Source organism: Ambystoma mexicanum, chromosome 14, assembly GCF_040938575.1.
Source record: "Ambystoma mexicanum isolate Mex_15411 chromosome 14, UKY_AmexF1_1, whole genome shotgun sequence".
NCBI classification, from domain to species: Eukaryota; Metazoa; Chordata; class Amphibia; order Caudata; family Ambystomatidae; genus Ambystoma; species Ambystoma mexicanum.
This window is the reverse complement of record NC_090940.1, coordinates 637,437,234-637,451,277: the sequence shown is the minus strand read 5'-3', so window position 1 is coordinate 637,451,277 and position 14,044 is coordinate 637,437,234. Positions and strand designations below refer to the sequence as shown.

The 14,044-nt window shown below is 47.7% G+C and overlaps 1 protein-coding gene across 2 annotated transcripts in view; it reads right to left on the bottom strand.

Moving 5' to 3' along the window:
- TRMT61A (tRNA methyltransferase 61A) overlaps positions 1 to 14,044 on the bottom strand; it is a 384,858-nt gene that overhangs the window by 175,378 nt on the left and 195,436 nt on the right. The window contains exon 1 of one of the 2 annotated variants that reach the window (XM_069638131.1): positions 8,487 to 8,582. The exons of the other annotated variant lie outside the window; for it this stretch is intronic. The gene's annotated coding sequence lies outside the window, so the exon portion shown is untranslated. Of the gene's footprint in view, positions 1 to 8,486; positions 8,583 to 14,044 lie in introns of those variants that run through there. 2 annotated transcript variants of the gene reach the window in all.

Below are 14,044 nucleotides of genomic sequence, written 5' to 3'. Positions count from 1 at the left end.
GCAAGATCAGAGAGTGATCTAGATTTTTTCCAATGCCGCTCAGCTTTATGAGATGGCAGCGGAGGGAGATCAGAAGTACGCCAAGCCAAGCATCTCGTAACCACTCTTGTCTTCCCTAAACTGGACTACTGCGGCAGCATCCTCTTTGGTCTCTCCAATTATACTTTCTGTCCTCTGTACAGGATTCTCCTGGTTCACATATCTATCCACAGTAAGGCACCACTGTATCTATCCTCCTCTATCCAACTCTACAAGCCTTCTTGTAATCTCTGCTCTGCTCCTCAACTACCCTGGTGGCTCCAAGCCACATCCCTGTGCTGCCTCTCGCTGCCGCTCTTCTTGCTCCACTTGCATGGAATTCTCTTCCCCGTGCATCCAAGAAACAGTCCACACGGATTGTTCAAAACCAAACTAAAAGCCTACCTCCTCGCCTCAGAGTTCCCCTCATAACCTACCTCTCATCTGCCTGCTAGCTAACATTTTTCCCTCACCTGTAACCTGCCTCTGTCCCTCACTTCCACTCTAGCACTTCATCCATCATGGTCACATCCCATGGACAGCTGGCTGTACCACCTACCTGCACTTAAAAATGTCCAATGTTGGTTGTCCTTAATCTATGTCTGTACACTGATGTTTTGTCCCTGGTGACTGTTCCATGTATGAATCGCAGGAATGTGTCTCTTGTCCCCAAGGGGGAGCCCCACCCTGTGAGGCTGAGGCTAGGCAGGTGAGCCAGCTCTGCAGTACCCTCCCTAGGGGGAGAGGCAAGTGGGACCTCACCAGGTGAGACTCCCCCTTTGGGGACAAGAACTCCTTTTCCAATGAGGAACTCCCTAAAAACCACCTCAACAAAACCTCTGAGAACATTCACTATGGAAACATGTCAAAGGGAAAGCATACGTCACGCATAATGAGGGAGAAAACTGACAAAGAGAAAAGCCTGCGAGTTACAAAACAGGGCTGCTGCCTGCTACAGAATTAGAGTTGGACGTGCAACGTCCTGGGACCAGAAAGAAACATGCTGCGTCTTAGCTGGAGGAGAAAAGAGAAGTAGTCGGACACAGAGTGTCCTGGAGTCTAGAGAAAGAGGAAGACACCGAAGGTGGTGGCGTGGCCACAAAAAAATCTTTATCGTGGACCAGAAGTCCCCCAAACACGTGACGCTGAACTTGGCAGTTTGGATAGTGCCATACTATTATTCTAGATAACAGCATGAAAGAGGAAGCATTACATGAGCAAGAGAGAGAACCCTAATGGTACAGAAAACCGATCCCAAGCAGATAGAATCCCCAGTGACGTTATCCCTAGGAGCCGCAGGTAACCGGGAGAACGGGAGACCCGCGTTGGGAAAAGAGAATCGTTATGGGACCGATCATACTCGTCCCAGTCAAAGTAAGGCAACTGTGATACTTAAACCCAGAAGAGTGATTGAAATTCATTACCAGACCAATCTTATGCGTCTCAGTCAAGATAAAGAAATCCAAATAGTGAAACCTCAATAAGTGAATGAGAGTCAATACTATAATACTCTGCTCTATATCAGAAAAGTTAAAGAAAGTAAAATAGAAGGAGAGATTTATTAATGTTGGATAACTTTCCAATGGTAAGAGAGAAGAACAAATCTCCCTAGAGAGAATCAAGAGGACAGGAATAGAACCCAAAAGGGTAACCATCAAGGAAAGGCGAAGCCAAGCAGTCTTGAACGATTTGTATGAACTGATCAAACAGTCACCAGAGACTGAAAATGACTATTGAAATAAATGTTTGGAGGAAGCAAAATACACTACAGGAGAAGGGAGTCATTCTCCTGTCTTTAGTTATTATAGTGGTAGGGTTAGTAAGGCTCAGTTTTGGATGGTGGACAGTTTCTGTTAGGACATTCACCGATGACTGATTAGCACCGTAGCTAGTTTTGTTAGGTTGGGGCACCTTATAGAAAGGGAAAGATCGGCCCTTTTGCTTTTCTTTAATAAATCTAATAGTGAAATGATTTAATCATAGTCTGCATCCTTCTTCTGACCCACCACAAATCCTACTGACCTTTTGAACATGACATCCCAGAGAAACCAGGTCAGTGATATGTAACCCAACTGGCTCTTCCACATATTGAGAGAGAAATCAGAGGGTGGGTGATATGCAACACTACTGGCTTCTTCAACGCGACATCCAACAGAAACCAAGGCTGCAATATATAGGCCATCTGGCTCTTCCATATGACACAGAAAGCAGTTAATATGCAGCCCAACTTGCCTCTTTGACATGACAGGTAAAAGTCCCAGTAACATAACATAGAAACAGGGGGTGGGTGATATATAGACCTACTGACCTTTTCAACGTGGTATTTGCAAGAAACCCAGGGGACAATATGTAACCAAATGGCTCTTCAACATGACACAGAAACCAGGAAGCGGGCGATATGCAACCCTATTGCCTCTTTAACAGGACAGCATGCATATGTAACCAAATGGCTCTTCAACATGACACAGAAACCAGGAAGCGGGCAATATGCAACCCTATTGCCTCTTTAACAGGACAGCATGCATATGTAACCAAATGGCGCTTCAACATGACACAGAAACCAGGAAGCGGGCGATATGCAACCCTATTACCTCTTTAACATGACAGCGTGCACAGTAATGTAGAAAACACGGGGTGATAAGTAGATCCCCCATGTTCTGAATGACATCACGTGCCACTGAAACCAGGAGGGAAAAGTACCCCGAAAACCTGTGCCACACAACATCGCATGACTTTAAATGCCAATCTTTGCACAGACCAGCACATCAACACATACAGAAACCAAGGGGAGCTCTCAGATTAAAGTCAGGGCATGGAACCATGCAGCTTTACCCACAACATAACAGGCGTCCGATCCCTTCTGTTTAAGGGAGAAACGCCCGCAGTACTTGCTAGCGTGCATGTTCATAACCCTTTATGCCTGCAAGCAAGTTACTCTATGCGTCTTCTCTGTAAAGTCCTTCTGGAACAGCTTGGGGCCCTGTGGGTTAGTAGTCTCTGGGGTGCTTTGTTTGGGCCTGCGTCGTCATGGTGCAGCTTGACGCTGTGAGACCGCCAATGTGCTCTGTGTAGACTTTGCTCCCCAAGGCACGCAACTAATAAAGGTTGTTGTATCCCTCTCAACTTTAGGATGAAAATGCAAGTAGGGCAAGCAGAAATTCGAACCTGGACCTGTATTGTTATCAGTAGATGCCTTAATCCCCTGCCCTCAATGGTGCAGCATAATTCAATCCCATAAAATCGCATAAAACCAAGCATTATAAAAAAAAAAAAAAAAAAGTTCTTAAAACAGCCAATTACTTAACACCCAAAAATCAAAGCTTAACAGCTGGTCCTGAGCCATCGAACAACAACCATGGAGAATGGCGACATGTTTGTCGCATAACAAACCCAAACATTCATAAATAGACGTGATACAGCAATTGCTTCAAACAGCGCCAAAATCAAGCAAGCTGAGCTCATGACTCTCAGATGCCCAGATGAAAAATGAACATTGTCCTTTGAATGAGACTGCAAATGCACTATCATAAAGAGAAGAAAAGGATATCTCCAATGAAGAAAAAGCAGCATGTCAACAGTGTCGAGAGAATCATTGAATCGAAAAGACCCAAAATAGACGAGAGTTTTTGATGACGTGTGTGCAATATAGAATTTGAGACAGCTAAGAGAGCTGTCTCGGTAGAATAACCAGCACAAATACTTGACTGCAAAGGAGAGAACAGCCAATAGAAATTAAAATAAGATTAGAGTGTGCATGAACAAGCATTTCCAGTCATTTAGATCTAGAGCGCATAAGATATTTGCAGGACAATACCTACAGATCCACAGGGTTTCGTTGCTGGCTTTTTCCACTCGTTTTTTTTAATCGTATATTTTTTGATACAGTAATTATTCCCGATTTTCTTTTCCCACCAACCCCCATCTAGTCCACCGCCCCAACTTGCCGCCATCACCACCCATAATACCCTACCCCAAACACACAATACAGTGTAAAAAGCCGGCGGTAAAAACACAGCCAACGATAGTTACAAAGACTAGAAGAATCCAAATTAGGCTTTTTTCAACCGTGGACCAATTATAGCCTTTTTGAAACAATCAGGAAAGGCAAAATTGAAGTAAAGCATTGAAAAGACAAGGAAAGTGGGAAGAAAGATGAAAACAGGTTTAACTAAAGAAGCAGTTAAAGGGCCAGACGTAGCCACTGTTGGGTTAGACTGTACAATAAAATGAGCAATATCAGATTCAGAAATCAAACAAAAAGAAGAGCTGGAATGATGACTAGAAGAAGGTGAGGAAGAATTAGAAGTAGCATCTAGACTGTTCCCCTTGATTAAATGTAGATCTAATACATGAGCGAGTGTTGATGAAAAACAAAGCAAAATCCTCAGAACTATTTGAGGAGTGAAGAGCTGTAGCTTCACCTGTACATGATGCAGGTGATTTTAACTTATATACTTCGATCAGGTGATGCCACAGTTCCGGCCTGTTTCTCACTAACAAGGGCACTTCACTCATACGTGCCCCAAGAACCAGCCAGAAGAGCCAATGGAAAGAGACTGGGTGAGGGTAGAAGAATGGGAAGGCTGGGAGGAGGCCAGGATGAGAACCTTGAGGAAGTCAATGTCCGCTTGGGAAATAGTGTTCCCTTTCAAGCTTGAGAGCAGGTCAGGGTGAATGAGACCTGGGCTACATCTCCAATTGACTTGGGCAGTATGTGGTTTGTCCAGACCGGTCAGATCCAAACGATGCAGTAAAGATCACCTGCGCCCGTGGGGATGCAAAAATATACCCTAAAATAGAGGTTAGGGGAGCCCCCCCCCCACCACCCTGAAGGTAGCAGTGGTCTCAGGGCTACCAGAGAAGATAATTGTAGGGACTGATTGTCAAGAACCAACTCACATTTTCATTGAGGACCCGAGTCCTTCCTTGGTTCTCATGATCCAGGAGGAGCAGCCGTGATGGGATTGCAGTGTAAGATATGATATGATATGATAGGTTATTTATAACGTGCTTAATACCCAGAGGTTTCTAAGCACGAACCCAGGGATTCAACCTGTGTTGCTCTGCGTCGTTTTGCTTCCAAGGCAAGCATGTTGCCCCTGAGCTATCCTCCCAATACAAGCAACACAAGAGACTACCCAAGTGACGTCTGGATTGCTGCATATCTGGTAAGATAGCAACTGGACCAAAAGGGTATGGCAGCAAACAGTAGGGATAGGCGGAACAGCCAGTACTATAATACGGAGCAGGAGAAGGCAACCAGGAAACAAAAAAGGAGCAAAAACAAAAAAGGAGAGGAAGAGACCCAGCAGAGGGAACAAAGAGGGAAGGCCAGGACATAATAGTAAAAGAAAGTGAGGCAAGGGAAAGGGGCAGGTAGGAAGAAGGACCAAAGAAAACAGTGGCCAAGACTGACAAAACGGCAGGACTTGCATTTAGCATTAAGACACACCAACCTCTAGTCCTGCAAAGCCTATAGTGTAATCTCACACTGTAGTGTGAGACATGCTGCCCTGGTAACGAAGGATGCTCAGGGAAGTCAAGGGTAGGGCCTCTGACCCACCGCAAAGAAACCATCAGGGTGCTGATCCTTGGCGCGCGATGTTCCCTATGCGGGTCCTATCCCCAGCACGGGAGGAGCCGCCACCACTGATAGACCCATCATGAATAAGCAGGTAAGTTGTGCCGTGGCGTGTGTGTAAAGATTGTACGCGCGCAGCAAGCCTAATACTAATGTCCCAACATTTTCAAACCTCCAAAACCCCAAGGAAACAATCCTAGAGCTATATTCCTCTCTGATCCCCTGGGAAGAATATCCAGGCAAGAACAGTGAACCACTGGGGGTTGGAAAAAAGGGACCTTTACCGGAACAGCTCCCCGAAAAGGAGGGGACTCCCATCTAATGGAAGAGGTATGTGAAAAATCCAGGGAATTCGTCCCTTCTTCCCATGGGAGAGTCACCCCGATTGGGAATAAGGAGGTGAGCCCCCTATACATTACCCTCCGTGAGGGACAGGGCAAGCATGATCCTATTGAGGGTGATCCCATTTGTAGACAAGGAACGCCCAAATAAGGATACCATTCCACACCCCTCGCATAAAAAGCCCCTATTGTTGTTGGTTATATGGGTGTTGAACTGGGCAATCACATACAGGGCGCCTTTAAAATAAATGACAAAGAAAAAACCTGCATTTTTTTTATTTTTGCACACATCAATGTCCAGCCATAGGGATATTACATCCCAGGAGAAGGGAAACATTGTATATTATACAGGCTACCTGGCAAGCACATTGTTTTGACTGAGAGGAGAATCTTAAGAGACATTTCTTTTGTTTGGAACTGTTCTACGAAGCAGAGAAACTGGAAGAAACCGTAAGAACTCTTTTTGGGTAGGTTCAGAAAACCAGCCACCACTAAGTTAACTAAGGGGGAGCAATCCTCTCCTAAGGTTTAACGTAGAGTCTTTGTCTGTCTTTCTTTATATATCAGTAGGAAAGGGGTAGGTTCGGACAGAGGACTGGATTTATTTGCATGACCTACTGATGAGCACCCATTTTTGTTGTTTTCTAGTAGAGGGAATCCACCATAGGAGTAGGGCCTAGAAGAGGCTAAATTGATTTCTTTAATAAAGAACACACTTCAAATATGTTCTCTTGTCCATCTCCTATGTTTGATTTACCACGAGTGGACTAGCAAGAGTGCCGAGCATCCGGATTGAGCCGAGTTAGCATAATCCTGTTTTGGTCTGCAGATTGAAATGCAGGCAATCCTGTACATCATGATTGTGGTGCATTGATAGAGCGGTCTGGATCTAAATACTGCAATAAAGAGGTGCTGAAAGTCAGGCCTGAAGAAGTGCGCTAGAACGAGTGGGCATATGTTAGACACCACCCAAGGGCAAACAGCCTTCTAGAGGCACCAGCTTGTTATGAGCGCTCTTTAAGTCCCTATGGGCCAGTTTGACTATTGCTACTCCCACTGTGGATGTTATTCTGCACAGTTATTTGGGGGTTATCCTATCTTTATAGATCTAGACCTCTGGCCGTATAAGGCCCTACAGATCTTGCTGAGCTCAGGCCTTTAACACAGTCTCATGGCCCAAGACGCCTGGTACAGCCTTCATTCTATAAAGTTTAATTAGTACATGGATTCCACTATAGACCGTATCAGGATGCAATCTCTGGCATAGAGTTCATTCCAAACAATCTGACAAGCATCACAGAGACAATCGTCTTCAGCTGTGTAAAGACAGAGGGGAGCATGTAAAGGATATTTCCCCAAAAAAGGAGAAATGAAACACAAAATCTCTAATGTTTATTGTTAATAGTTCCACAATCGTTAAAAATTAACATTTCAAGTTACTTGTGCTAGGTCATCCCCTCCCCCCCCCCGCCCCCGCCCCCAATAAAAACACTTGCCAAATTGATAGCACAACTCCCTGTGCTACTATCCTTGTAGACGTGAAGGTGGGTCATTAACACTTGGGACCGAGTTGGTACCCCATGATAAGGACCCCTCACAGGGCCTCTCAAGCTTAATTAAAGCAGGGCTTTGGAGCAGCAGGAATGTGGCCTGACCCTCTATTTGAGAAAATATTTTTTAATCAAGCCCTCTGGCTTCTGAGCAATCAGGGCACACTAGACCCATTCGTGTGCTCATAAACGATTGTCACTTTTACAGGAAACGCACACAGGAGATACTTGAAAGAGTCTATTAATAGAGCTAGGGGAGCCAGGGAGGTCTTGGCTACGGCCGAACCAGGGGCTCTGATCTGGCTCTTAGGGCCAAACACGAGCCGAGCCAGTGAAACGGACGCACAAAGCAGGACTGCTCTGTGTCAGGGGGTGTGAGGCATAGAAAATAAGCAGTGGGTGCAGAAAAGGGGTGTGGGGGGTAAGGGCCTGGAAAAGGGGCGCAGTGCGGCCGAGAAGATGGGTCGAAGGGGGATGGGGAAAAACGGGTTCAGGGGGGACCGAGAAAAGGTGCAAGGGGAGTTGGGTGGGGGGGCCAAGAAACAAGGTGCGAGGGGGCTGGAGTAGAGCAGAGGGGACGAGAAAAAAAAGGTACCGAAGCCGAGAAAAGGAATGAGAGGGGCCATGAAAAGGGGTGATGTGGGCTGGGGCGGAGAAAAGGAGGGGGAGGGGGCTGGGGCGGAGAAAAGGAGGGGGAGGGGGTTGGGGGCTGAGGAAAGGAGTGCTGGGGGCCAAGAAAAGGGGTGATGTGGGCTGGGGTCCAAGAAAAGGAGAGGGGCCTGGGGGCAATAAAAGGATGGAGAGGAGGGCTGGGGGCCAAGAAAAGGAGGGAGAGGAGGCGACTGGGGGTTGAGAAAAGAGGCAGGCGGGCGAGCGAGCGCTGAAAAGTGGTGCTTCAGGATGGGTGCAAGGGTTTTGGGGCCGAGGGAAGGAGTACAAGGGCGTCGGGTTACGAAAAAAAGTGGCGCGGGGGGGGCAAAACAAAAATTCACTTACACTTCAATTCGCCAGCACATAACAGGAGCACGCTTGCCTGACTTCCTATCTGTCCTAGCGCCTGACTTCCTGTTGTCAGGTCGAGGCGGAACCGGAAGTCAAGAGGCAGGCGAGAACAGGAAGTCAGGCAAGCGTGCTTCCGTTGTACGGTCGGCATTTCAGGAGCGTGGCTTTTTCAAACTGTATTTCTTCATCCAGCACTGGTGTTGCGGCCCGCCAGAGGCGGGGTTGGTAGCCGGCCCCTTCTCTGGGCAGGCACTGCCCCTCACCCAACTCTTAATACACACAAGATGCTTTAAATGGCATTTTTTTGTTAAGCTTCCCGAAAATGGCTTTAACTTTGCGCTGACCCTTAAAACTGGTGATGATTGGCTTGAAGAGGTTTCTATGCAGTGATAACACGTGCTTATTTTTATGTGCAGCACAAGAATGTGTGCCTTATGCGCCTGCCCTACACAGTGAGCAAAGCAGATTACCTGTTAATGTTAAAGGACATTTGTACCGCGCACTATCACCACCGGAGTGGTCCGCTGGTGCTCTGGCGGCTCTGAAAGAGGGGAGGAGAGGGGGTGGGTTAGTGGGAGTAAGCTGGACAAGTGCAAGAGAGCAGTGATGAGCTGTTGGCAGCCTCAGCCCGGTGGGTCCGTCGGCTGGGCTTGGGGTGTTTTATGGTCCGTAGTCGTCGTGTGCTCTTGTGCGAGTCTATGTGTGGTTTGTTTTGTTGTTGCATTGTTGTGAAGTTTGTGCGGATTGCTGCGTTTAAGGCTTGTGGTTGTGTTTGGTTATAGTTTGAGAGGTGTATGCAGAGGGATGGAATTGTTAGTTGGTTGGTTAGTTGGCATTGCTGTCCTTGCAATTGTGGGATTCCATCTAGGTCCGGTACATGCTAACAGTCACATTTCTATCTAGAAGCCACGCAAGCTAGGTTCATAATTCTAAGTGTGGTGCATGCTACGAATCACATATGCTAACAATCACATTTCTGAGATTCCATCCAGGTGTGGCACTCGCCAACAACCACATTTCCATCAAGATGCAACGCGGGCCAAGTCCGAGAATCCGGTCCAAGTGTTACACATGCCAACAATCGCACCTCTGCCCAGAATCGGCGCAAACTATGCTTGAGAATTCCATCTAAGTGTGGCATATGCTAACAATCACATTTCTGAAAATTTCATCTAAGTGTGGTATATGCTTACAAGCACATTTCTGTCTAGATTTGACGCTTCTATCTAAGAGTGGACATGCTAACATTCACAATTCTATCTAAGGGTGGACATGCTAGTATTATGGCACTCTAAGTTATTAGTAGGTAGGATAGAGTGGCAGGGTTTTCTGGAATAGAGTGATTGCTCTACTCCCCACCCATGCCACACTCACGTTTTTTTTTTTGGTTGGTGTCTGTTGGCTGCTGGCTTCCTTGGCGTCCCCTGCGGACACCTGCAGACACATCTTGGGGCCGTCCTTTGCCTCGGGGTCCTTCGCTGCCAGGCAGAGGGCTGCCCTTGGATGTCCTTGAAGTGGGGTATGGGGACCAATCCGGATGGAGTGGGCGTGTTGGGAGGCGGGCACAGGGGAACCAGGAAGCGGGTGGACTGGGGAGAGGGACCACACGCCGAGTGCGCTATGGTGCTTTTAAGCACCTATGCAATATTGCATTGCAGGGTTTGGGGAAGAGGGGGTCGGGAGACTCCATACCTTGGCCTGGGTCACTGCAAATGGGGGAATCTAGTGCAAAATGGAGCACTTATGAAAAATGAGGAACCCGTACAGGGCCACCTGCCATATGGCTTCATCACTTAAGAACCAGGCCCATCAGATATGATATGATATGGCATTTATAACACGCCTATACACAAGTGTTTCAAGGCGTGACAAGGCAAGGGAGGGGGAACAAAGGGAGGACAGAGGCAACAATCCTACTAGGCCAAATGACATTGAGATCGCGCAAGTGCAGGGGATGGATGAGTCGGAGGGGGGGTGCAGTACATTTGGGTAATAGGATAGCTAGGTGTGCATTGTAACCCTACGACTTTGGAAGGGTCAGAGACGAGCTGGCGCCGCCGGGCTTTGACAGACAATCTACGCATTGAACAGAGATCTCAGTAGAAAGCCTTTAGCTAACTGAGCTGCTTGACTAGCATCAGTTGGGCAGAGTCGGTAGGACATTCCCGCTCGCCTGGCTAGTTCTGAGGGCCAAGGAGGTAATAAGACATCCTCATCCTGGACTAAACAAGACTTACGTCACAATCTTTTACACAGGCCGTAACACAAACATAAGAGTGCCATTATTGGTGATGTTCAGTGAAATGCACGCATTTTAGTTTTTTGGAAAGTTCATTAGCTCCATTTCTTTTCCTTGTATCTGCCTGGTTATTATTATTTTTTCTATCCTACTCCCTGTTCGTTTGCTAGGATTCTGTGTTTAATTTTCTTAGTTTCACCATCCTGGCGTTACCCTTGCAGTTGGGACTCCAATCGCTGCAGGTACCAGAGAGAGTGTCAGCATCAGGAGGGACTTCAGGGGCTGCATTTTCCAGCACATCAGCCGGATTATTCCTCCTGAAACAGGCGTCATGTCTCTGATGGTGTAATCTACCCCCGGAACCCCTTGTGGTAAGGCCTTGCCCACAGAGCCTTCAATGAGTCACACGGACACAGGACTTCTCTCATCGGGCTCCCGGCGCACACTGACGAGCCGTGGGCACCCCCCTTTATTTCAATACATGCGCAACGGCTGAACGTTGCCATCGCGCCACGTGATACCATCACCTTCCCCCTTTTTCATAACAAAAATTAAACACAGCTTTTCAGCACCAACCACTGTCAACATAACAGACTGTCACAGTTCGTCTTCGATAAGCGGCAGTCACCATTGAGCCCTTCACCTGGACTACTCCCATTGGCAAGGGTTCATAATTGAGGGACAGCTTCGATGTTCCTACCACCAGATGAACCTGCTCCACAATGTCTACCAGTGTTCTTTCTTCTTGTTCACCGTCACACCTAGGGAGCCACAACAAGTAGTCCGCAGGATTGTGGGCTCCTGGTCTGTAGGTCAGTTCAACCCCATACTCCATTAGAGCCAGAAACCACCGCTCAATCCTGGGGGGTAGGTTTTGATGATGACTCAACCATGATAGGTAGTAGCGGCTTGTGATCAGTAATCACTGTGACAAGTTTTCCTAGTATGTCAATGCGAAAATGCCCGCATCCCCACAATACCACCAGCGCCTCCCTCTCTATCTTTGAGTTTTGTTCCGTGCTGGTGAGTGCCTTGCTAGCATAAGCAATCGGCTTCATCTGCCCTTGGGCATCTGACTGTGAGAGTACTACTCCTAGTCTGACCGGACTGGCATCAACGATAATTTCTGATTCTTTCCCTGGGTCAAAGAAAGCCATTGTTTCATCCCCCGTGAGTGCTTTCTTGTTGGGGTATCAAAAGCTCTTTGTTCATTTTCAGACCACACCCAGGCTGTGTCTTTTCTGGTCAGTGTCCGTAGAGTCTCTGGAAGGGTCACCAAATTGGGTATGAACCTCCCGGAGTAGGTCACCATTCCTAAGAAGCTTCTCACCTCCAACATGTTCTCTGGTGGTTTCGTCTCCTGGATGTCTCTGACTTTTTGCGGGTCTGGGGAAATTCCTTTGGCATGAAAGATAAACCCAAAGAACTCAATACTGTCCTTTAGAAATTCACATTTTTCATGGTGCAGGGTCAGCCCTAGATTCTGAATTCTTTACAGCGCTTTCTCAAGGCAAACCATATTTTCAGTTTCTGACATGACGTAGACCAAGATGTCATCACTCAGGTTTATCACTCTTTCCAGGCCAGCCAAGGCCCCTCGGATGACGTTTTGAAAAACATCAGCCGCTGAGGTGACCCCGAAGCTAAGGTGTTTATACTGGTACAACCCATGATCAGCCGTGAAGGCCGTGATGTAGCGCGAGTCCGGGTGTAGCTCTAGCTGATGGTACCCGGACCGCAGGTCTAGTTTTGAAAATACTTTCGCCCCTTGCAATTCTCCCACCACGCCATCTAGGGTGGGCGTGATATGCCCCTCGCGCTTGATAGCAAGGTTGGGCAGCCTCATATCTACGCAGATCCGGACAGATCCGGGTTGCTTTGGTATGACAGCCACCACAATGGGGGACACCCATGCCGTTGGGCCTTTCACTCTTTCTATTATGTCCATGTTTACCGGGTTCTGTAGTTCTTTCTCCACCTGTTGTCTCAGGTAAAATGGTATTCGCTGATGCTTTAGTGCCGTTGGGTGCATAGCCTCAATGTGTAGTTTAATGGGTTCACCTTTGACTTTCCCGATACCCTGAAATACTGTGGCAAAACTCTCCAGAGTCTCATTGATGTCTTTGGCATATACTGTGAGGGCAAAGTGTACAATGCCCAAGGCCTCCGACACTGCAAAGCTTAGCAGGGAGTATGTACTAATGTCCGTGATGAAGAATTTCGCTCTGATTTCTTTACCCTCATGGGCCACTTTGGTCACAAACGCACCTCAGAAGGACAGCGGTTGAGTCCCACCAAACGAGAATATTTTGGCACGTGCTTTCACTAGTGTTGGGGCCCCTGGGAGTGCCTCAAAGTGGCAGGTCGCCAGAACGCACACATATGTGCCTGTGTCCACAAGCAGCAGTGTCATTGTTACGCATACGGCCAGCGTGCACATAGGTTGTCTTCTCTTCTTTTTGAGAAATTCACTGCTCAAGATAAAAAATATCTCTTCCTCCTCTTCAGCTAAACTCCAGACTTTGCATCTCCTGTTCAACAACTACCACCTGTCTCTGTTGCCGAGGCGTGTCACTGGGCATTGTACTTGGCCCTCTGGGAATGGTGACTGGAGTGGGGGCTCTGCACATTCTTGTGAAATGCCCCGCTGCTCCACAGCATCCACACACTCTCCCCTTTGCTGGGCATTCCCCTTCATGTGGGAGGTCGTAACCACAGACTTTTTGGGGGCCATCTAGGCATCGATGTGCCAGCATTTGGCGGCCGCCCAATTGCACATGCATCCTCCACTTTTAGTGACTTGATCCGTTTTGGTGGCAAAGCTGTCTGCCAGTTCATAAGACCTCCCCATTTGAAGAATGCGGGCCAACATCAGTCCGGGCTCACGGAGGACCTGTCGGCATAGTTTCCCTGAGCTGCACCCCTGTATCAGCTGGTTATGTACCATGCCGGCCTCATTCTCCCAACTGTATGTGCTCGCCAGGTGACAAAGCCTGCCGTAGAATTGATCAAGGGCTTCCTCCTCCCGCTGTTTCTCACTACACATGACAAATCTCTCAAAGTCCTGGTTCGCCAGGGGCATAAAGTGTTCTTTAAGGCAGTCTTTAGCAGCCTGGTATGAGTCATTGGCTGGAACGAGGGACTTCAATATTCTATGGCCCTCAGACCCAGCTGCGTAAATGAGGGTCATCGTCTGTCTCACCAGTTGCTTTAAAGTACATGTCAACTTTCTCAACCCAGAGGAGCCACTTTGGCCCCAACTTCGAGGGAATACCCGAGGTGTCGAAATCAGGCATCGGGGCCAGTGTACCTT